Below are 26,746 nucleotides of genomic sequence, written 5' to 3' on the forward strand. Positions count from 1 at the left end.
ATTATTAAGTGTGCACCCATAATAATAAGGCAATTTGCATGCTTATCTCAGTGCCTCTTAGCTTACGCTCGAAGTTTCCCCCGTTCACATTACACAACGAAAGGTGTCATAGGTTTACTATTCACATGAGTCGAAGAGTAGTGTCACACTATCAAGTTTCCCTAGTATCAAGTATATCGTGTCATACAAGCTATGAGTGTGTGACTACTAAGGATGTAATGCATAAACTAAACAGAAGACGAACCTTGCGATCTGGAGCTGAGTGTCATGATCGATTCTTCGAAGGTATTTGGTTATAGTCTGGTTTTGTAAAACGTTTTAAAACCTAGTTCACTATAACCAGTGGCTCTGATACCAAACTGTAACACCCCCAAATTACCACCTGCGGGAACTCCGCGAGGCGTGTTACACATCAGAGTCTGAGCCACCAATCACATTGAACCAATGGTAAATATTTAAATAGACATGTCATTAATTACCAATAGAAAATGTCAACATAATATTAATTCCCAAAGAGTTGTATAGCGGAAGCATGCAATAAATCGTTTAACAATCGTTTCTTAATAATACTCAAAACCAACGTATCAAATATAAGTTAATCCAAGAGCCTCGATCCATGACCACTCCAGCACTCCCAGATAGCAAGTCCATGTCTCGTATTCTAACGACCTGCAAGCATGCAGACAAGTGTGTGTCAGACGACGCTGGTGAGTTCAAAGTTTAGTTATCATGTTTTGTTACCAGATATACGTTAGATCAATTCAACGTTGTGATTTGATGTTGTTTATAACTTGTTGAGATACCCTAGGGAGTGTGCCCATATGTATCCGGGAAGTGTGTCCCTCAATAACTTGGAGTGTGTCCAGCCCCTAATCAAGCATTGGTAATGATCGATTCCATGTACAATAACCAAGACCCAATTTCATTGTTTACCCAAGATACCCTTTCCAAACGTTTACTAGTTGTCCCAAACCGCCGGGACGCATGCTTGAGAAATGCAGTGAACTCACCTTGGTTTGCTCGGTAAGATTAACTACTCGCACACACTTAATCAGTCAAGTCCTAAGTATTCACATGTATTTGATCAGTTGATATTCACGAAATTGACACATATGTGTAATCACAAAGGACAATGCATAGATAGTCACCAAATAGCACATTGTACACATTCGAATTCATATATAAGTCATGCGTATCACTTAACAGCAGTTAAATGTCTCAGTTAACTTCTAACAGAGTTAAGTCAGGTTACTGTGCAAGTATACGGGTTGGCGAAACACACTTTGGCGAATCACCTCTTTGGCGAAACACAACTTGTTTCGTCAATCCCGCCTTTGACGAATTAGAGTTCAGTTTCGTCGATCACCCTTGGCGAAACACATCATGTTTCGCCGAGAGTTCTGTTTCGTCAAACCAATCACGTTCGTCATTTACGTCAGTTACGTTAAATAATCAGTTACGATTTGCAGAAACCCTAAACATGCTAACAGCCGTCAATCATCATACAGTTATCATCAATCACAGAATCATCATCACATACCCCGCTTTTACCCTAAGCGTAACGGTTTGCAAACAACCCCGCATAACCTTATCATCAGATCATACATATAAGAATAAACCTGATAGTGTGTGATGGTTAATCAGAATTTGTCCTATCTCTTACTAACATGTACCACCGTTGCAAGATCCATGATACTCTATACAACATCAAATTCCGCATATAGTTATGTAATTGATTAATCATGCCTAATCCAATCAACATCATCAAACACGCAACACATTCATTCCAGAGATCGGACAAACATACACATCCATATATCGAGAAATCAAAGCATCAACGAAACCAATTTAATAATCACACTAACCGAGATAATAGAAATAACGGGTTGATCGCTAAGGTTGTCTTCGGGGATCTCAAACTGCCGTCACACAGAATAGAAGGAGCTCTAGGGTTTTGGTTCTTGTCAAAAGTGTGAAATGGAAGTCGTTACCCGCTAATATACACTAATTAACGAACTGGGCCTGAACTGGGCCTTGGCGAAACTGGGCTCGGCGAAACAAATCCTGTTTCGTCGAGCTATGGTTGACGAATCACCCTCTTGTTTCGTTGAGATTGCTTATGGTGAATCATACTTGATTCGTCGAGTATGAAATTCTGTTTAGTCAAGTTGATTTGTGAAGGTTTTACAAGACTTAACTAGTTCAAGTGTGTACTAACAGGTTCACATAATATCGTTAACACACAAACATATAATACCCACAATACATTACATCATATCACAACGTGTACGTTACAAGTCAATAAGTCAAACAACTAATCAGTCAAAGTCAACGTGCATTTAATGTGAAAGTGAAGGTCGAAAACTCGAGTTGTCACACTTTCGTTTCTTTTTATGCATTCGATTCCGTATTAATGGGAATGACATATATATACTCATAACGAGATTTAAGCATACCACTTACGACCCGGTGACATAGGGTCAATTGCTTTCAACATAAATCTTTCATTTCATCCGTATAACGGATTGAACTTCATTCATTTGTATTGGCATTCATGACCACCCGTTCTAAACGGATGGTACACATTCTTACTCGACACGATTCAACTTGAACCGGTCAACTTGCATAGCTTAACACAACTTTCGTTAGCATAACCAAATCCACAAGGGATTTGCTATCTACTCACTAATCACCATAATTATCGTATCAAGGATTGTTTTGCATTAAAATTAATAAAAATTTAAACAAGGATTTGTATGCAACGGAACATACCTCGATCTTGCGTGCTTCCCGTTTTCCTAGAGCTTGTACCTTCTTCCTTCACGCCTACATTACAACATTCATTCATTTACTTAGTCAATTAATTTCATTCAGCCATTTTCCCATATCACACATACATTTATCTCTTAAGCATTTCATCAAACACCTTGTAGGCATCTTAATCATGGTGTACGGTATAAGACTATAAAGCACATTCTTACTAGTACATCATCATATAACATTCATATTTATTCGAATTTACATAACTACTTCATCCTACATCGATTTTTATTTATCATTCATGTATCACATCAAGCTCATAATCAAAATTCTAGTTGTAAAATCTTATTTCATCATCCTACACTTACTAGCTTCTTAGCAAACGGGTTTTTGCTAAAATCACAACAACCCATCCAAAATCAAACATAAATTCTGCCATAATTCTTATCCTATTCCTTAACCCTAACTAAATTTCACGAATTTTATGTCATGCATTCATGCTTGGGTTAAGACCCACTTCATATGATTCAGAAAATCACAAAATTGAACTCACCACTTCGAAGAACAGGTGTAGGAGCTTAGAATGACTGATTATACTTTCGATTTCTTAAGATTTCTAGCAATTCTTGAGGATTTGTAGAGTTAGGGTTTTCACCCCATTTTGCTCCTCTCCTGCCGATCGTCCAGAATCCCCACACACGAATTGTGTGTGGGTTTTTACCCTTTTGCATTTTTACTAACTTAAATTTAGGTATTTACATCTTTAGTCCCTCCATTTTAATCACTTAATTATTTTATATATATACTACCCTTTTATTATTACACTTTAACTTATGTCTAATAAATAATTTTTGGGGTGTTACAAATCTACCCCCCTTAAAAGAGGTTTCGTCCCCGAAACCTTTCTCATTCCAACTAGACCAATTCTACTCTTACTTTTTCATCTATTCACTCATGATGCTTACTACAAACCTAGATGCCTTCGGGATCTTGGCAAAAGTTTTATTTATGCACAAACATATTTGTACGCATTGTCCCTCCGTTCTTAAATTAAGTAAATTACTTTTACAATCGCATATAAGTCAGATTCTAATCCAAAGCTCTTATTAGTGTTGTTTTCACCTTATAATGCTAGTTCCTAGCATACATCATCACTAGCGATTCGTTCATTGATATTTATTTCAAATGTATACTATTGATCGTACAAGCCTATATTTACGGCTTGTTTCTATCTTTCTAATTTAGCATAACATATTCATACATTTGCTAACAAAATAAATCGATTTATCTCATTACACTCACGTATCATACATGATATAATCCATTATTGTGGTAATGATCAGCAAACACCATTATCCCATTACTAACGCTCTTCTAATTACTTCCTTGTTCGTATGAGGGCTTAGCATAACATTGTACGTATTCTATAAACATTTAATGACTTAGTTGTACTAAATCAAAGCTACCCACTTCCTAATCACTTTTTCATACTTAATACGAGTATAAAGCATCATTCTATTATTACTACCGTAACTCGAACTAATTATAAGTTTGAGTTTAGTCCTCAAATTTAATCCTTCGCACACTTTATTATTAGCTCCTGGTATGAACTACTTATGATAACAACTAGGTATGTTGTGTACGAGCACAATACGAACGTTTAACCCAATCAGCTCAACTTTCATTTAAGGCCTTTAGATCTCCCTCTCAATGACATTCATACCTCCTCACGCTGACCATTACAGGTCGATTATTGTATACCATACCATAATCATTCTACCGTTCATTTTGTTCACTCTTACAAATAAATCTACGGATTCTTAATCATTAATCAAGAACTAAACATTTTACTAACCTCGTCTTCAATGCATAAGTTAGTTATCCGTGTGTCGGATAGATCCGCTTCTTTATATGTACCTTCTGTACCAGAATTGGTCTCATTCATTCATGAAATATGCTCCCACTCGTGAGCATCCTTCCACTAGCTTCATTACTATCATCTCACTAAGAATTCCATCATATTTATCTATAAATAAATAGTTAGTACATAACCTTTTATAATTGCGTCCTACAGGGTGTTTGTTCGCCTATTGCCTCCTTCACAATTTTTTTATGTACATGCTAAAACATATCATGCATTCCATTTCTTACATACTATCCTTTCATTTTATTGGCTATTTCGTCAACTTTCGCAGTTTGAACTCTCAAGATCAGACTAACACCCCCTTACCTATTGTGGTCGCATCGAGGTACACGTTCGTACCTTATACTTGCATAATTGCAAGGACTTCATTTATTTCGTTTGACTTTTCGGAAGTCTAATTGTAAATGCATTCTTACATATGGGTATCAGTTATCCTATTCTGACACATCATTCTCTAGTCGAGCCCTAAGCTCCTATTAAAAATATAATCTTTTTATACGTACCTGGGGCGGGTCAAAACTCTTGACTCGTTATTTATACTTTGCGACGGTTAATGCTTTCCAAACTGTGACAAAGCATGCCCATACATTATGCTCACCTATAAGTAATAAACTTGACAAACCGAACATTAAATACCGGGTTCAAATGGCGATCGCCATTTGACCCGTATAACTTATTTGAGTTTGGTACTTAGTTTTTATTCTCACTTGTTTAATCCGTCTTCACTTACGGATTCGGACTTTTAATTTATTACTCTTCATTTTTTACTGGTTTGAATCCATTTCTCATATTCTAACATTTTCATCCGTACCTTACGTTCTTCTGTCGTATCATTTACCATGTCATTTCTTATGATATATTTTCGTATTAATCTTCTACATTCAACTTCAAGTGTTGGGTCCTAGCACTAATTTCCATGTCCTAATTCATGTAGCGCGTCTCTACGCGACACTCTACATCCTATTTCTAGTGGTGTTCCCACCATTCTTTCTTAAGTTTGATTCTCATTCAATCGTAAACTTAAACTTTTCATTCTTATCTTTCTTTCTTATATTGATCCAATCCTTTAAGAATCGTTCGACCCCTTTTTGCTAGCTTGACCGGACATAAGTGAGATGATTCTCGTGTTTTTCTCGAGCTTCGATCAATTCATGACCATTTCTTAATATACCATTTCCATTTGTTCGTTCACCGTATTTGGTGTTAATTCACCTACGTTTTCTAGCATGTCTCTTACTAATGAGTATCCTACATTACACGTTGCATTTCTTACGTAATATTTCCAAAATTTGTAAATAATTATTATTTACTGACCTTCTATGATTTGACCTTTTAAAGTCATTCACCACTTAGTACTTATTGTATATAAGTACTGTATCACGCGTTGTACTTTCTTTCAATTCAACATATTTACAAAATGTCTTTAGCTAATACCTCACCTAACATTTTCTCCATACCTTTCATTAACATTACCAAGTTCTCATTTCCGCCTTAAAACTTCTCAACTAGAATCTATGACCGGTTTACCCCTATAATGAGGTCTTACCGGTTTAACATAAGCCAACCATTTCAACCAAAACGTATCTTAACATTTCTCATTTATTTATACGTTTCACTTTAATTTTCGACTGTTCAAATACGCATACATCTTCATGTGGATAAATTCGAAGTGATGGCGAAATCACTTACCTTTAGCGTCCATGTTCATCCTTGCTTCATTGCTTCCTCTTACCCTGTTTGCCATCCATGCTTGAGTCAATTGACAAGATTTCCATCCTTACATATTATTACATTCGTAACATCGTTAGCTTGTGTGAGCATACACACAACTATTCACACGTTAATTGACTTTCGTTAGTCAAATTTCATATAAATGAGACGTTTATTAATAGTTATCTCATTTCCAATCCATACATCTAAACTATCATCAAGCATAACACATAAATCATTGAATACATAACACATTAACTCTTTACTTTACATTTGAGTCTAATGGCCGTTCTATAATATTCCTATGCTGTTGACTTTTAGAAAGTCAACTGTCTTGCTTACACACTTTAAACTTTTGAACATGTATCCATATAAATATGGTAGTCCATAATATTAATATCCTACGCATTTCATACTCGTATTGTATGATATATACAATTTACGTGATCCTCTAAACAATACACATATACATTCACATACACGTACTTTTACATGCTAATGTTTCATTATTCTACAATTAGCAAATATCATTTAAGGTAACTATATATCATAATTCCAACATATCCTTTACTAATAAGCTCATATGATTCACATTTAGCACATATTCGCCTCTTAACCATAACAAAACAAATCATTAAATACACATAAGCATCACACCATTCATGTACAAGGTACAAGTCTCTAATGCGTGATTCTATCAAAGCATACTTTCATCCAAATTTTCATACGAATTCCAACTCCACTTTATACATTCGTCATTCATTTCATGCCATTCCATATGTTACATTCGACTTTTATAAATTTTACTTTATCGCCGACGATCTTCATAACTTGACAAGAACATAAAACGGGTATTTCTGAGAAGTATGGGAACTTAAATCATAATTCACAAGCTTCTATACATCATAGTTCATTAGCCCATAATTACTTCGTTCGCATTCTTATATTTTAAACTTTTACTCCCCTTTTTAAACCTTCATCATTCACTTAGTACCATTTGACACGTTACTTTCAACTTTTACAATTTCATTCCTTCTTAACCACTATTTGTGATTACATATAGCTTATTAGGCCTTACATGGACCCTACGTAATCATTAATTAAGCTTTCGAACAACCCAGTAACTTTTATGTGTGAAAAACAACATTTTCCGTTACCACAAATTTTCTTTTATCCTTTCATGACTTAATTTGTCCCATAAGGGCTCAACGGGGCCGTGAACCAGGCTTTCGGGGAGTACGTTTGGCTAAAACGTGAAAAACATGGAAGATTTGTGGACCGGATTTGCACAACCCGTCGGCGACGGCTAGAGGATCTGTCGGCGACGGGCATCAGAAAGCGGCGTCGGCCACTTGTTTTCGTCGACAGACAAATAGGGCGTCGACCCTAGGAGGGGTGGCGTCGGCGACGGGCATCCAGCCGTCAGCGACGGCCTGCCGTATGTTAATCCGCTACTGCTTCCGTTTTTAAGTGTTTTAACTCTTTTTCGGGTCCGTTTCCAGCCGTACGGTCCCTGGAATTTGTCGTTTCGCCCTCCATAAATATTCCCTCACATACTTATCTTAACTTTATATCACAAGCACATTACACACACTAGTAATTATCATGAACTTAAATTGTTACCTCGTTGGCGATCTTGGAGCGAGCATACTTTCGAATGAGCCGTCAGTTTGAGTTCAAGCATCACCTTATATGCTCGAATCCCTCAAACCTCGGCTCTGATACCAACTTGTAACGTCCGTATTTGCGTCTAGAAGAAAAGACATCCAAAAGACGCTAGAAACATAAACTTTTAAAATGTACAACTCTTTCACAACTTAAAGGGTAAAAACGCTAATACCATTAACACATGATTTTAACAAAATTTGGGCATGACCCGTCCGTAAAACGGACATTCCCCTGTTTTTAAACATAAGTAAAACAAACGCCATTCTACAATTTATTCAACCTGACACTTACTAAAAGAAAAACCAAGACATCAAGAGTTAAAATGTATGCCTACTAACAACTTGTACAAAATAGAAGTTTTGACCCAAAACGTTTGTGCGAACTAGCGGAAGCGCTTGGTATACTTACCATGAACACATGCTCGCTCCAATTCTCCAAATCGCCTTAAATTGAGGATTTACCTACATTCAACAACAAAACTTTAAAAAGTTAGTTATAATACTGGTTACGCTTACAATACCATTCATTTAGTTCCATTCGCTTACATACTTTCATTTCTTTTTATGCATTCGATTCCGTATTAAATGGGAATGACATATATATACTCATAACGAGATTTAAGCATACCACTTACGACCCGGTGACATAGGGTCAATTGCTTTCAACATAAATCTTTCGTTTCATCCGTATAACGGATTGAACATCATTCATTTGTATTGGCATTCACGACCACCCGTTCTAAACGGATGGTACACATTCTTACTCGACACGATTCAACTTGAACCGGTCAACTTGCATAGCTTAACACAACTTTCGTTAGCATAACCAAATCCACAAGGGATTTGCTATCTACTCACTAATCACCATAATTATCGTATCAAGGATTGTTTTGCATTAAAATTAATAAAAATTTAAACAAGTATTTGTATGCAACGGAACATACCTCGATCTTGCGTGCTTCCCGTTTTCCTAGTGCTTGTACCTTCTTCCTTCACACCTACATTACAACATTCATTCATTTACTTAGTCTTCAGCCATTTTCCCATATCACACATACATTTATCTCTTAAGCATTTCATCAAACACCTTGTAGGCATCTTAATCATGGTGTACGGTACAAGACTATAAAGCACAGTCCTACTAGTTCATCATCATACAACATTCATATTTATTCGAATTTACATAACTATTTCATCCTACATCGATTTTTATTTATCATTCATGTATCACATCAAGCTCATAATTAAAATTCTAGTTGTAAAATCTTATTTCATCATCCTACACTTACTAGCTTCTTAGCAAACGGGTTTTTGCTAAAATCACAACAACCCATCCAAAATCAAACATAAATTCTGCCATAATTCTTATCCTATTCCTTAACCCTAACTAAATTTCACTAATTTTATGTCATGCATTCATGCTTGGGTTAAGACCCACTTCATATGATTCAGAAAATCACAAAATTGAACTCACCACTTCGAAGAACAGGTGTAGGAGCTTAGAATTGGCTGATTATACTTTCGATTTCTTCAGATTTCTAGCAATTCTTGAGGATTTGTAGAGTTAGGGTTTTCACCCCCTTTTGCTCCTCTCCTGTCGATCGTCCAGAATCCCCACACACGAATTGTGTGTGGGTTTTTACCCTTTTGCATTTTTACTAACTTAAATTTGGGCATTTACATCTTTAGTCCCTCCATTTTAATCACTTAATTATTTTATATATATACTACCCTTTTATTATTACACTTTAACTTATGTCTAATAAATAATTTTTGGGGTGTTACACTAGGGCTGACACTTGGATATGTTATATTCTTATCGCACTTCTAGATCAATCATATTCTCATCCAAACGTTTCACTAATCAGGTACTCAAATTTGTTTAGAAAATAGAGTTTGTATCTATGTTGATTTCATTTTTTGGATTCAAGTGGGTATATTACCAAAGTATATGACTTAACATCATGACTGGGGTGTAATGACTTATAGAGATTATCAGTTTACGCTAAACATAGTTGGTATTAGTTAGGTTAATAAGGTTCTTAGAAAATCAAAGCGATATTCAGTTGACAGTTTTAACCCATGTAATTAGATTTGGTGAAGCGTTCTCAATGTCTTCCTCTTCAAAGCCATGTAATTACATTTGGTGAAGCGTTCTCAATGTTTTAAGCTTTTATGCTTCTGCGGGTGTTGCAGGGGATTAAGTCAGCCACAATTTGTGTCGAAGATATGGATGAATGTTGGCACTTTTTAATGTAAAGCTCAGACATATGTGAGAGGACATTGAGGCGGTATAGATATCTTGGCATTACTTTACATTATTTTATAGTACCTACGTATTTCTTTCTAATTTTAATTTTAATTTTTCAGTCAAAAATATAAAAAGTGAAGGCTGATAAACAACCCATATAAAGGTCATCTTTGCAATTGTAATGCTTCTAATCCAGGTAAGGTTTTCTTAGATTAGATCGCATTGTGAGAAATAATAATTCACCAACGCTGTAGAGTAGAGAAATAATAATTCATTTAAACATTTTAGAGCTGAAAATAATTAAAAGACATCTCTGATAGACTGTTCGTTCTGCACAACAGGTTTCAAACTGGTGAGAACGGAATAATAATATACATATACTAGCACTACTGTTGGGTTAAAACATTGTTTTGGTGGATAAAAAGTGAACCCATTGTTTTGGGTTAAAACAGTGTTTTGAAAACACTATTGAAACCACTGTTGGGTCAAAAGATAGATGAAAACAAATGTTTGAAACCACTATTGGGTTAAAAAAGTTTTTTTTTTTTTTTTTGTGGAGAAAACACTGGTTTCAACCACTGTTGGGTTAAAACAGTGGTTTGAAACCACTGTTGAGTTAAAGCAGTTTCAACCACTGTTGGGTTAAACGGTGGTTTGAAACCACTGTTGAGTTACAACAGTTGTTTGACTTTGGTCAAACAGACTTTTGAACCATTAAAAGAGTGGTTTACTCTTTTAATAAGAGTTTTTCTTTTTGGTCATTCTTATCGAAAGTTAGGTAGGCGTTATTCGTTAATCGTTATATATTATGTTTATATAGAAAAGTATATCATTTCTTTAGTCATGCATGAATTTTATTTAGCTGCGTTTCAATTCTAGGGATTTACAACTGATCATGACAGAGCTCTAGAAGACAAAATCTGAAGAAGCAAAGGTCTGCTATGGCTCAACAGATCTTAAAGACAAACATATGATATTCAACAGATGCTGCTCAACAGAGGTTAACAATGTAACAGTGCTTAGGCTAATTGCAGATGTTAGGAGTTTATTAGGATGTTTAATCGTAGTTAATGTTTGTTGAAAGTCAAGTTGTATTGTTGAAAGTCAAGTTGTATTGCATGTATTGATTTTTTTCAAAGTAAAAATTTTAAGTTTGTTAGTATATTCATTTGATGTTTCACAGCTTCTGTGTCGAAGTTTAATAACCACATTTCCAACAGATATGAACATTCGGGAAAGTATTTCACTTCCAAAAAATATATAGTGATTCGTTGTTTAATGTATTATGCATGGTTTTCTAAGAAACGACCCGTGTTTGCACACGGGTCTTACCGCTAGTACTATATAATAAAAGAAACCATTGGAAGGACACATGTCATTCATTGAAGCCATCTATTTTTTTTATAAATAATTAATATCAATTAAAAGATAATTACCAAAAATATAATTATAATAATATAATAATTATAATCCATAATAACAATTGATAAGATAAAAGGATATGACATACTTTATTTTATTTAACTAGGTTATCACCCCGTGTATTACACAGGTTGAATAAATGAATTTTATATACCAAATAATAAAACATTATCTTTTTAAAAGCCTCCTTTATTGCACGGGTTGAATTAAATGTAATTTTATATATTAAATAATAAAATAAGTTATATCTATAAGAACCATATGTATTGTACGGGTTGAATAAATGTAATATTATATATATCAAATAATAAAAAAATTATATCTTTAAAACCATTGTATTACACGGGTTGAATAAATGTAACATTGTTTACCAAATAATAAAAAAAGTTATATTTTTAAAAACCCCCGTGTATTACATGGGTTGAATAAATATGATTTTATATACCAAATAAAAAAATATATTTAAAAAAACTAACGGATTTTTTTTCATATTTAAAGTAGGATAAGATTGAATATTAATCTGAACTAACGGATTTTTTTATATTTAAAATAGGATAAGATTGAATATTAATCTTTATTTATTTAGTTAATATAAGATTGAAAAATCATATGATTGAATAGGTGCGAGGTTGTATTATGATAAATCGGTTAACCGTACTGAATGATAAAGATAATAGTGATTGTTGAACAAATTAATTAATCGAATTTAACAGAAACATTTGTGATGTTAGGCGGATATTTTTTTAATTATTTGAAAGTTAATATCAACTTTGGAATTCGTATGAATTCTTATTAGATTTGATTAAATATTATTGATAATAAAAATTTGTATTAGATTAGATTTTAGATTTGATTAAATATTATTAATAATGAGAATTTGTATTAATTTAGATTAAATATTATTATTTTTAGTATTATTAATAATTTTAATCAATTAAATGAGAGAATGACAAGTGTCTCAAAACAGGTTTCTTTTATCATATAGTATAGATATAGATTATTTAATCAACATACAACCAACTAAATTAAAAAATATATATATATTTACTTCTATTATCTCCTAAACATCACTAGTTGGTTTAAACACACTATTGGATAGAAAATCACCAATTTCCATCTGCAAACTCTTTAAGTAATAGATATTCGTGTTCTACCCTTTATATTACATGTAATAAATAAACAATGTTAAAAAAATCATTGAAAGAATTAATAATCTCATTTGCGATGAAAAACATTGAGAGAGAAAAACATACCTTCTTAACCAAAACCGAATGTAGGTTAGTTTATTCAATTTGAAGTAGAAAATTAAGAAGAAAAATTCTATAGTGGGTTAAGATTCTTTAAATTAAATGTCGGCATTTTATATTATTATATTAGATTAGATTTTAGATAACCTTATCAATTTTATGAACTTTTAACCTTTTTAATATTTAGTGACATTAATTACTATGAGTAAAATATTACAAACTAACGTGATAATTATCACGTACACCTACTTATCTTATTGTATTTTACAAACAAACAACTTTTATCACTCAGATTAATCGTGAATATATATAATTTATTAAAATATGTATTAAAAGTAATGGAAAAATATTAATATTAGTTTGTTTTGGTGAACGGATAAGGAATAATGGAATTTGAATTTTGAAAGCAACTATATTATTATTTTTAGTATTATTAATAATTTTAATCAATTAAATGAGAGAATGACAAGTGTCCCAAAACAGGTTTCTTTTATTATATAGTATAGATATGTAGAGTTTTATGTTTATAAGTTAGATATTATATAGTAAAAATAAGTTTATAATTTCAATTTACGAAAATCACTTTAAAACATAACCAAGTTGATCGAACGATTAATTTAATACATATATTGTTTTACAATCATAATAAATAATTAAAACATAACCAAGTTGAACGATTAATTTAATACATATATTGTTTTACAATCATAATAAATAAATAGATAAACCACTATTAATTTATTTATATTAGTATAACAAAACTATTAAATATTTGTATTAGATGTTATATTAATAATAATAATAATCTTTTTGATTTCATTATTAAAAAAATTATTATTTATATGAATTATTTTAATATTTCGTAAAAATTACATTTATTCAACCCGTGTAATACACGGGGTTCTAACCTAGTATATAAGATATATAAGTCTCTTCAGGCCATACAAGTGTACGTCGAGTCCATGCAAAGGATTTGTTTAAGATATGCAAAATTATTATTTATATAAGGAATAATGGATTTTAATAATCACAAATATTGCCCGTTGGCCGGCAACGGTCTTAACTTCAAAAATTCCCACTGACGGTCCTATCTTTTCATATATTGGCCCTCAATGGACCCTGACTAACAGAACCCTAACGTCGTTAGTCTCTGGTCGCCGGAAAAACATTTTTTGATCGGAAAAAGGTTCCTAAAGGTCTGAACTATGGTTACAAACATGTTTGGGACGAAAACTTTGAGTTTTCCGTCCAAAAAGAAGTTTCCGGCGAAAAAAGAGTTTTTCCGGCGACCTTAATAATTGAGGCTTTTTACTAGAAAAGGTTCCTAAAGCTGCGTAATAAGGTTACAAAGAGGTTTGATACGAAAATGTTGAGTTTTCGGCCAAAAGGGACTTTTCTGGCCAAAAACGTTTTCCGGCGACCGGAGACTAACGGCGTTAGGGTTCTGTTAGTCAGGGTCCATTAAGGGCCAATATGTGAAAAGTTAGGACGGTTAGTATGAATTTTTGAAGTTGAGACCTTTGCCGGCTAACGAGCAATAGTTTGGATTATTAAAATCCATTATTCCTATATATTATTTTTATTATATTACATTAACATTTTATGTAGGATCTTGTCTACAGTGACACAAACGTGTCAGTTTGTTATTGGTGCACAGCTAACACAACACAAGGTACAACGTGAGGATGCATGACAAAGTACGTGAATGGTGGACAACTAAGGCAGAACAAAAAAGATAAAGCCGGAGATTGGTGTCGACAAAGTATGGAATATAATTTTTTTTCTTGCTTCACCACCACCAGATCTGAAATTGCATATTCGCCAACATTTTTGTTGATAGTATTTTAATACATGTTGCAGGTTGATAGTAGCTGAGGAATTCAAGAAACAAGCTAGGATGATGCTTCGAAACTCATCTTAGATAAATCAGGAAACTTGAACAATATTTTATGTTTATGTCATCTGATACTTAGTGGTTGTGAAATTTGTGTTTGGTGTTTTAAACAATATTGGAAATTTGATTATTCATTATTGAAACAAATAGTGTTGTGGAATCTCTTGAGCAATCTGAATCGCTTAGTGTCGCGCCCCAATGTTTTCCGCCATCAGTTGGGGTGTGACAGCCCCTGCCTCCGGTCAACCTCGTACACCGAACCGACATCATTGATTGAACCTTGTCCTCTGGTTAGCGACTTATGGTAGTGTAGCCGCCGGGTTGTGATGTCACCGTATGTGCGTCGCCATAAGGATTGGTTGTTGGCCCAGACGGTTCAAATAATCATATCAACAAACAAGAACACGAGATATTGGGGGGGAGGATAGACCCACGACTCTTTCTATTCAATCAAACAAACATAGAAACTTACAAAGAAAAGGACTAATAAAAACAATAACCTAGACCCCTATTTATAATACTACTAAACTTGCTCTCTGAAGGGGTAAGGTCCCAAAAACCTCGCTTTAAGTACTTGGGGCCATACCACAACCTCATTTTTTAACCCTCTTTAGACCGTGCGCGGCCGCGCACTGGTCCGACAAAGAGAATTTAGAACAGAAACATCGAGCAACACTTGCGCGCCAAAAAGGAACTAACGAATCCTTACGCCTCTCTCCATAACAAACAGGGATAAAAAATCCCAACAAACACTCCCGCTTAAATAATACCCAGACTTGGATATTATTTACTTCACTGATATCACACGATAAGGAGTCACACTGGATTACAACTGTAAATCTTCTAGAAGACTCAATCGTGCACCACCAGACGGTGCCACGTGTCATCTTCCTGGGCTCCCTTGAAGTCACGATGATGGCATGGAGTTGAAGAGAAATCTCCCTTGCCTACTTTCCACGTAGCAATACCCCAGCCGTTGATCTAGATCGCGATCCGTGTGCTCTCACATCCGATTAAGAGAATTAATGGAGGGAAAAATAACCGCATACGGAGTTAGCATTTTCCGTCAACATTTCAATAACAGGTTTTCCCGCCCAAACTTCGGCTATAAATAGAGGAGTAATTCAGGTACAATATTCAAGTTACATTCCCTTCACTTATACTTCTTCTTCTTCATATACCGATACTTATTCTCACGCCGGAGGTTGGTCACGGAGAGAACCCCCATTCTCCCCGTGGCGAGTCTGACGGTCTCTGTTTTGCAGATATCAAGAAGAAGAGAGGAGATGTCCCCTTGAACCGAACGATAAGAAACCAACCCTTTTTATGCAGAACCTAACCCCCTGGTTTATCTGATTCCGGTCATTTAACCGGTGTTTCTTCATTGGCGCCCACTGATTTCTTTGTTTCATCTGTTTTTTCTCGTTTCGATTCATATTTTCTTCACCCTCTGTTTCATATGGCAGAGAACCCATCACTTCACCCATCAAGTCCTCGATCCGAATTCAAGGTTTTCGCAACCCGAGATGTCCAGGTCGACGAAATCATGGGGAACGAAGGAAGTAACAAAAGTCATTTGGAAAAAAATGACTCCATGGTATAAACGGGAGTTTATAACCGTTCAGATCTACTCCTAGAAAGAACTCCAGAATACTGGTTCAACAGATTCCAGATCGCTATGAACCAAACTTTCACACAAAACAACAAATCTGAGTTGCCAAATGTCAGATCTGATACTCTGACAGAAGGAAAAGGTAAATTTGACGCTGCAGTATTAGACCAACAGATACCTAGTCAGTGGGACATCCAATCCAGTAGTCATGATGAGATGATTAAATAATCAGAAGGTACCAACCATCAGGAAGCCGGACCAAAGCAGATAAACATGGTGCAAGGAGGTCCTTCACGAAGGCCGAACAAACGAAGCCATAATCAGCATTGGAGAGAGCAGCAAGTTGTGTTTCCTGTCATCCCCAGAGGCCCTCAGGAAGAACGTCTAGTAATTATCACAGGTATCTTCAGCCACTACAGAACCGACTACATGTTCATAGATCCAGGAAGCTCGATGGATATCTATTATATATAATAAATGAAAGTTATTTGGGCCACGTGTCATTAAATTAGGGCATCCTCAGTTCTGTTTTCCCGCCCAACAGTACCACACTTCCATCCCTTTTATACTCCCTCCGTCTCCTTTTTTCTTTTTCAAAACCCTGAATCTGAATCTTCTTCTCCTGTACTCTTCTTCCTTCTTAATCAAAGATCAAAGCAAATCATCTCATCATGAATCATTCAGCCTTTGTAATTTTCATGTCTGATTATACCATGAAGAGGTAATATCTGGCTTTTGTAATTATCATCCCGAGCTATAGTTGGGAAGATTCTTTCATCTTCTTCGTCGGCAAGGTTCTTCCATTTGAGGTTTGATTAGTATGTTTATAGATCTGTGTTGATTTCTTCTTATTTTTATACAAAGTTTTACTTAAACCCTAATTTCTAATTGTAATCTCATCATATGGTTCCAGGGTTGTTGTTATCGATGGTCATCAAAGTTGAAACTAAGGGTTTTTTTGAATATGTTCAGAAACTGGTATGTTTGAATATGTTCAGAAACTAAGGGTTTTTTTTTAACGGTGATGATATGAGTACAACATCTGTTGATTATTGATCTTTGAATATGTTTACCGATTGTTCTTTTTGAAATTAGGGTTTCATTTGCTTGAGATTTGAATCTTCTGATTGTTGAAGCCTTTGAAGCCGATCCTTTTAAATTTCCAGTTCCCGAGGTAGTATCTATTTGTAACAGCAGTGGTTCAGCATCTACAGTGGACTCAACATCTACAGTGGATTCAACATCAGGTGTTTGCTATTATTGTTTGATGTTGTTTGCTATTGTTGTTTGATGTTGTTTGCAATTATTGTTTGATGTTGTTTGCTATTATTGTTTGATGTTGTTTGCTATTTTTGGTTTGTTTCTTTCATATTTCATTATGATTTTAGGGTTTTATTTTATATTGGTCATCACATTAATGGTGAGTACTCAAGAATATTGGATGGTTTACTTAGTTTTATTTTTGGTATTTTTGGATGATTTCATCCATTTCTTTAGATAGTTCATGATTGAAGATGCAGTTGAAGGGATAATTTGAGTGAAATGAATGTTGATTTATCAGAAGATGCAGTTGAATGTATCTTAAATAAGGTAATAATTGCATTACATCGCTGTTGAAAAATAGAATTGATAAATTTAGGGAAAGTGAGGTTGAAAGATGTTAACCCAACAGTGGAGATCTCATTCTACAGTTTCAATAAATTAAGGGTATTCTCATATAATTCTTCCTAGATGCTTCCAATGAAGCGGCACTTTGGACATCTGTTGTCTTCAAACATCTATTATCTATTATCTATTATCTATTCTATCTATTCTATCTATTATATAAAATAGATAATAATAGATATAATAGATAATAGATAATAGATGTTTGAAGAACAACAGATGTCCAAACTGCGGATTCTTTGGAAGCAGTCAGGAACCATTATATGAGAATACCCTTAATTTATCGAAGCTGTAGAATGAGATCCTCCACTGTTGGGTTATCATCTTTCAACCTCACTTTTCCTAAATTTATCAATTCTATTTTTCAACAGGGATGTAATGCAATTATTCCTCTCAATCAAATAGACTGACCCTTGCTTCCTCTCAAAGTGTTATGGAATGGTTATAACAGTTGATCATGCTAAGGACTGTTATAACTAACCACTGCTCCTTACAAAGACTGATGGACTTAAATACTGATGATAAATCCCTGTTAAAGTTGAATGTGCTAAGGACTGTTATAACTAACTACTACTTCTTATATAATCATCGTTCCAGTATCATTGTTCCAACATCGTCGTTTCAATGAAGCTTCCCATCACACATCAAGCTTTCAATATCGATGTTGCAGTATAATTGTTGCAACATCGTGAAAAGTTGCATGTGCTACCTTCTTTGATGGGAGAGTTGTAAGTTGAATGGACAATATGTATCTCTTCTTCTCAATACTCGGCATTTGTTCATAAAGGATAAGAGAAAACTGAAGCTCTCTCTAACCCATTTTCAGAAAAAAATTTGTTGATATGTAGTTTCCCTTGATAATGGTATTTGTTTTTGTTTTTGATTTTTACTCAAGTTCTGTTATCTTAGTTGTGACTAAATGATGATTATGAATGATCTGCTGCAGATGATGATGATGATGATGATGATGATGATGATGATGATGATGATTGTTCTACGGTTTCCAGTATCATTGTTCCAACATCGTTTAAAGTATGTGTGTTTTGCTACTCCAATTTTGAGTTTTTTATTTTTTTTTATTTTGAAGTGATATACGCTAATTCTTGCTTTATATTTCAGTCTAATCACAGTTGTTTGAAATTCATACAATCTGCTGCGGGTTATTATAGGTTTGTATTAAAGAAGCGTAAAGTTAAATTAATCACAAAGAAATATTTTTAAATCTACGTTTATAATGATTTTTGCTGGTGACTAAATGATGATTATATGTGACTCTGGGCAGATGATGATGATGTAGAAGCCGCAGTAGTTCCTACGAAACGCAAGAAAGCATCTGCTATTGCTGTAAGATAAGATTTTATCTTACTAGAGTAATGGTATTTCCTGCTTTTTTTTTATTAAAAGAAGCATAAAGTTTGGTTTAAAGCAGCTCTTTAGGAACAAAGTTAAGTATTAAGTATATAAGGACAGGGCTACTCTTCCACAGCTGAATAAGTGTTTTCATGTACTACATCTTGGTCTGTTCACGGGAGATCAACTTTCTATAAATCATGTTGTTGATGCATTGAGTACTTCCGTGGAGTTCATGGCGATTGTCGAAGATATACTTTGATGGAGTTTAAAGCTAAAAGCACTAAATTTGAAGCTAAAAACACTAAATTTTTGCTGTTAGGTTCGTAAATTTCTTGGTGTTGTTCTTAGATTTTAAATTGTTGCTTTTAGATTCCTAAATTTCTTAGTTTCATTTTCTTGAATTCTATGTAATTTTATAAAGTTCAATAACAAACACTAGTTTGAACATCTGTTTGCATTGAGGTCAATAGATAATGGAAACTCATGTTAGGTTGAACAGTGTTTTTAAGAGGAAAATAGTGTGAGAAGACAGTAGATCATATTAACTTAAACATCTGTTCATGGTTAAGCAGATGTTTGGCCTTTAACAGATGTTTGGCCTTTTATATCAGAGGTTTGGATTTAAACAGTTGTTTGACCTTAAACAGATGTTTGGCTATAAACAGGTGTTTGACCTTAAACATATGTTTTACCTTAAACAGATGTTTGGCTATAAACAGGTGTTTGGACTTAAACAGATGTTTGACCAAAAATAGATGTTTGGCCTTAAACCAAACATCTGTTTAAGGTTAACATCTATTTCACTATTGGTCAACATTTGATTGACTTTTGGTCAACATCTGTTTGAATTTTGTTCAATATCTTATTTTTTAAACAAGTACAAAATCCCATAATCACCCTATCATTTTAGTGAATTGAAGTAAAAGTGGAAATGACATTATTCATGTGGTCCTGTTGTTGTTTTGTTTGACCTCTAATATGGGTTCATGATCTAATCCGGTGATTTGAAGACATTGTTGTTTCATGTTTATACTAACAAATAAAAATCAAGTAACTTGGATGATTATGAAGCTCCTCATTTTGATTGTTTGGGTATAGTATTCTTGAAATTGGTCTTTTTTTGCAAACAGATGTTTATGGGCAAACATCTGTTTAAGCTTAGACCTTTGTTTATGTTAACAGTGTTTATATGTAACAATGTTTTTCACATCAGTGTTTTATAGTCTGTTAGGTTGTTAGATGTCATCACCTCAGTGTTTTATATGTAACAATTTTTATGACATCAGTGTTTATATGTAACACTGTTTATCCCAGACAACTGATATATAAGGCGAAACATCTGTTTAAGCCCCAACATCTATTTAAAAGCCTGTTACAACCACTGTGTTGGTTGAAACATTTGATTGTTAAAAGTTATCCTCTGCGGAAATACAACCTCTGTTTCTGCAATCTTCGTGTTGACCACTGACTTACCAAACATCAGTGTTTAAAAAACTGTTGGGTATTCACCGATAGGAAAAAATAGCCACTGCTCACTTTTTTATTGTTGACATCCATTGATATTGACCATTAACGGTTTTCCTAAAAAACAACCACTGCTCACATTTTTATTATTGATGGTGTTAATTAGTAATAGATTGAAATTATCAAATAAAAACTAGAATTACAATGAAATTACCATTTTACCTAATCGTTACATTCCAATGAGATAAAAGTTCCTCCAACATTGTTTTCGTGATAAAATTTAAAGTTAAATTAAAAAATAAAAAGAATACTTGATTACTATTTGTTCCGAATCAAATCAGTAATTAATGCTAATTTCTTGAGCTTTGGACATTTAAAATATGCAAAATGTGAATTTCAAACTAACGGTTATTATCTCTTAATTAAAGTTTAAATAAAAATTACAAAAGTCATCATGACAATTGATTTCAAATCAGATCACTGATAATATCAGTAATTTTTTAAATTACAAATATGCAAAATGGTAATTTACAACTGACGTTCTCTTTTTTTTCCTACTTTGCATATCATTTCTAATATTTAATTAGTTTAATAAAGCAGGATACAAAGATATACACTACTTACCTTTCAGTTCCCAATAAACACCAGTTCCCAATAAACATCATGACAATTGCTTTCAAATCAGATTAGTAATTACTGATAGTATTAGTAATTTTGAAATTCAAAATTCAAACCATATATTCTTATCCTATAAATAAGATATAATTATCTGGTTTCACATTCAAATCTCGCTCCCTAATATATGTGAATGTATCTTTCTCTCTCAAATGCATCTTTCTCATGATTCAGCCGCTTATCTCCGATTAGACTTCTTTGTTCAAATGTTTGTTGATTATGTTTACATGTTATCGTTCCAGTATCATTGTTCCAACATCGTCGTTTCAATGAAAATTCGCATCCCACATTAACCTTTCAATATCGATGCTCCAGTATCAGTGTTGCAACATCGTGAAAAGTTGCATGTGCTACCTTTTTTGATGGCATAGTTGCAGCTTGAACAGACGATATGTATCTTCTATCTTGAAAAGTTGCATATGCAATCTTTTTTTTATGGGACAGTTGCATTTTTTGATTTTCGTTAAATCGAAAGTCATGTTTTCTTGCGCCAGGAAGATTTTCTGGTTTTATAGAAAGTATAGATTCGTGCAATATCGTGAAAACTCAGATGTGCTACAATAGTTGAGAAGATACCTGATGTCTGTCGTTATGGACATGCAAAAACCAACTAAACTATGTAGATAGGATAAGTCGGATATCGAACTAGAGGAGGATTGTGGAAAGTGTTATTATGCTAAGTATTAATTAACTAATACAGAATTGGAAAATCGGTTTGTTTGTTTATGATAAATGACTAAATTAACGAATAAAAATTGTGGTTTAAAACAATGATGAGAAAAGGTGATCACTCTGGGATTCAGATTCTGTAATTACTAATAACCTAGTTCTGATTTTGATTTTGGTTTTGAGGGATTGGTGGATCTTGAATGGGAGGGATTGGATCGTTTTGGGCTTGGTTTTGTGGCTCTTGATCAGCCATTTCGTGGGCTGCTTGTTCAAGATCTTGAGCAACTGTTGATGACTGAGCTTTAGTTTTCACTGCTGAACGGAGAAGAACGAGATTATGTCGAGTAGTCTTCTCAATTTCTGGATCAAATAAGAGCGGTGAGGATTTCTTTGAAAACCTGGTATGCATGCAACACGAGAATCACCTGCACACAAACAAACAAGAAACCAAGCGTAATACGGAACAAACAAATAAAAGACACACAATGGTTTTTCTAATTTTTAGGTTTTTTGAATTTTTTTTAATAAAAACAACTACAAACACTAAGCGCACCGATTCCCCGGCAACGGCGCCATTTTGATCGATGTCGAAAGGTTGGTCAAAAACAAGTTTAAAATTTGGTCCTAAGTACCTTACTAGCAAGGGTAAGTAGGGTCGTCTCCACTGGGAATATGTGGTTAGTGTTGATTGTAGAAACCTAGATTAACTAAAACTAAGAAAAACTATTGCTTTGATTGCATTTTGAGATTTTTGATCGAGAAAAATTAAGAAAGTTATCAATTTTAATGAAAAGCAACCCCCTCCGGATTTCCTGGTTCAATGATTCACCTAAACTTGTTTAATTAGATAGATACCAAAAGGTCTTGTTAACGGTTTAGTTTGATTGATAATCAAAGACAAGTTTTTAATAATAACCTATGCAATTTAATTACCAAATCATAAGTGCCAATAACCCACCCAATAACCAAACTACTCACGATGCAAGAAAACCGAATGCGAATGGTAAAAGATGAATAATTGCAACACTCACAATTCTTTTAAACAAAACTAAACCACAAGTATTCTTCAAGTTATGAAAAACAATCCAAAAAACTAAATAAACAAGGTTTGAGTTTCACATACATGAACCATCCACCCGGAGGTGGTCACAAAAGAATCTAGCCACTCATAGTCATGATTTGATCTTCTTGGTTGTCTTGGATGTTTGATTGTGTAGGATCGTGTTTTGACCCGAACGAGTCATTTAGGGGCGTTCTCCTATGTTTTAGGTGCGGAATAACAAGAAACTTAGGTAGAAATAGCTTGCACTTCACTTTAATCTACTGTATTATTGATTTATCAACGTTTACAGTCCAATCGTCACACCGGCAGCACCTCGGTATGGAAATCGTGATCATTACAAATGATTTCGCTTATGAGGTATATATAGGGTTTAGGTTTCGCTTCAAGTGACATGTTCACATAAGCGAAATCTTATGTGAACACATAAGTGAAACCACCTAGGACGGTTCAAGCGACACCTCTAGACACTGTCCCTATAAGCGAAACCTCCCTATTACACACATACAATCTTCAGTTTTCTCGTAGAATGTGCCCTAATCTATACAATACAATGTTTGACTTGATCCAAGACGAAATCAACAAATGTAGTGCACCAACAGACTCCCCCTCAGATGTTGATGGAGTCGTTCATCGAGTCACAACAATGCTGTATCTTCACATCTTCAGTCTTGATCAGTCTCTGGGCTTTGCTCTCTCTCTATCTTCATCAACAGACTCCCCATCTCGATTTGCTGGCATTCCTTTGTTCTTCAGCAACATCTTCAGGATCGTTGTCTGGCCTACACAGTTTCTCAGGATTGATCAGCCTGACTCAAACAGAGGTCTTCAGGAATCGAAACCTGGCACTCTATCTTCAGATTCAAGATCAAAACCTGACTATACCTGCACATATTCTTAACCCAGCAATAAGATTTCCAAATTTAACAATTTGAAAACATCAACACAAACTCTTTCTCAGAAATAAGTGCACCAACTACAACTCTCCCTCAAATTATTCACTTATGATGAACCACTTGATAATTTGAAGAACATATTTTGACAATTAGACACTCTCCCCCTCACAACAATGTCATCATGTTTAGCACTCGGAATTTTGAAAATCAGCTTTCCAACATCAGTTGTCGAAAATCTTTTTGACTTTTTCAAAAGTTTATGCTAAAACACACACAAAATCTTTTTGGATTTTTTTTAAAGGAAAGTAAATGACACCACATGTAAAAAACAGAATGAAGCAGAAATGAATTATATACAGGCAGTATTTTTGTGAGTTCGTGTAAGAGGATCATATCAGTTTTAAGACATGCCACCAACACCGTTAAGCTTGATATCATTCTCAGTTCAAAACAATTCACCTGGATTGTCAGTATATCGGTCCACTGAAATTTTCACACAAAGTTCAATTGATCCGAGATATGATGTTAATGTCTTAGATACTGACTTATTCGTGTGTCTCACTACTTGAATATACTCCTGTATCCAGATCCCAATATTCAGTCTTACAGGTGAGTATACCACAGCTGATATCTGTATAGGGGTTAGATGAGAGGACCGTGAGAGCTCAGGTCGATACTTCCGTATACGCAGAGAGATGACGGCTTCGACTTTTGGTGTGTCCCCTTTAGAGGATCTTTTTGATTTCAACAGCAGCGACTATCAATTTTATTGTTTCATCAGCATGCTGAGGGGGAAGCTATGTTTCAAGCTTTTGCGGAAAGCATTATCCGGGGACTAGGTCAGTACTTCCATACAGCAGAAGTCCCGGGATAATACCCCAGATATCACTGAGCATAAAGACCTGGTATCTCAGAATAAGGGACCTTTCAAACAAGATTTCAGGGGTTACCTATATATCCAAGTTTGTGTTAACCCACAGAACAAGCAAGTTTGAAATTTAGTTTATATCTCGTCACAATCTACTAAAAGTGCGAAAACCTACTGGCATATCCGCAGTGAGATTGTTTATCACATTTTATCTTTACATTTCTTTAGCATGTTGTGACAGCCTACTGATGTATTATCATTTCCTCTTTTCACAACGAAACTCATTTTTGAATTTTATCATGTTTTTGGCTTTTTCAAATTTTCTAATGTTTTTTGATTTTCTGAAATTTCCCTACTCCCCCTAAAATGCAAACACATTTCAAAGGAAATTTGAAAACTACTAGACTCTTGACCCACTTGAAAACATAGAAAACAACACAAACTGTACAGAAACTTGACAATTGACATCGAATCACATCAAATCGCCATTCACTCGGCATAAACAATCTGAACTCCCCCTATCACAAACCATTTTCTCATTTAGATCTCAAAACACTTAAGTTTGTTTTAATCAAAATGATTTTTCTGGAAAATGAGTTTGTTTTTACCACTTTTAAGTTTACCACTTGTGAAGCATAGGGATATGATTCATCATCTTGTCAGTTTTATCCAATGTAATGAATCAAATACAACTTAGTGTCCTTGATTCACTGTTTTGCAATTAAGCAACCTGTACCACTTGTAAAAATAACCACTTGTAGATATAACCAATCAATTCCAATTGTAGGAATGAATCATCTACATTTTACCCATCAAAGTGTCGATTCCTGCTTCGCACTTACCAACCTGGAAGCTCCGGCGTAGTCCTTTCACCTGCGATCATTCAAATTTTATTCAAAAAAATTTCAAACAAACTTTTCAAACACTAGAATGATGCCGATTCCTGATCCACGATATAAACTTGGGATCTCGGCATAGTCCTAAGACTATCATGGAAAGCAGACTTCCATCCAAGTCTTTTCAGACTTGATGGATTTCAACTCTTGCGCAGTGGGGTTGTATGTTGCCTTTTTAGTCGCATAAAAGTCTTTAACCCCCTTTGCTATCCCATTCAACATTTTCCCAAAAATTCTCTTTTCACTTCCATTAAAAGTTTTCTCGACATCAAATTCATTTTTCTTAGTGTAAAACTGTTTCGAGATATCAACTTTTCCAATTTTCTTTTTAACTTCTTTAAATTTCAGTGATGGAAAATCATTATCATTTACTGAAATTTTTCTTCAACTTGTGGCTCTTCTGGCTTTGTGGAACCAGATTCATCGCCGACATTCTCATCAACTTTCTTAACAACCCAAATTTGGTTGTCTTTTCCTTTCTTTTCATACAAATTCTTCTTCGAACATTCACCAACCTCATATGTTGAGTTTTCAAAAATTTTAAGTTTTTCAGTTGGTGGTTCAATAGCAACAACTTTTTCTTTTAATTTCTGAGAAACTCCCTGTTTTGTTTTTGCATTCTTTGAACAATTCCATGCAATGTAACCAGCTTCATTGCACTTGTAACAGGTACGAGTCTCTCTTTGATAAAACACTTCAATTCCATTCTTTCT

General features: G+C 34.3%; 1 long non-coding RNA gene across 3 annotated transcripts; it reads right to left on the minus strand.

The window, feature by feature from the left end:
• Positions 1 to 496: 496 nt before the first annotated feature.
• Positions 497 to 9,685, minus strand: LOC118487180. 3 transcript variants are annotated; one of them, XR_004880662.1, is made up of 6 exons: positions 9,536 to 9,685; positions 9,006 to 9,059; positions 8,471 to 8,523; positions 6,374 to 6,460; positions 2,773 to 2,826; positions 497 to 669 (listed from the first exon to the last, which is right to left on the minus strand). It is a non-coding gene; the product is annotated as an uncharacterized LOC118487180 (long non-coding RNA). The 3 variants fall into 3 exon arrangements; XR_004880663.1 differs by lacking the exon at positions 497 to 669 and adding an exon at positions 1,034 to 1,062; XR_004880664.1 differs by lacking the exon at positions 8,471 to 8,523.
• Positions 9,686 to 26,746: the final 17,061 nt, after the last annotated feature.

The sequence above is a fragment of the Helianthus annuus genome, chromosome 15 (assembly GCF_002127325.2).
Source record: "Helianthus annuus cultivar XRQ/B chromosome 15, HanXRQr2.0-SUNRISE, whole genome shotgun sequence".
NCBI lineage: Eukaryota > Viridiplantae > Streptophyta > Magnoliopsida > Asterales > Asteraceae > Helianthus > Helianthus annuus.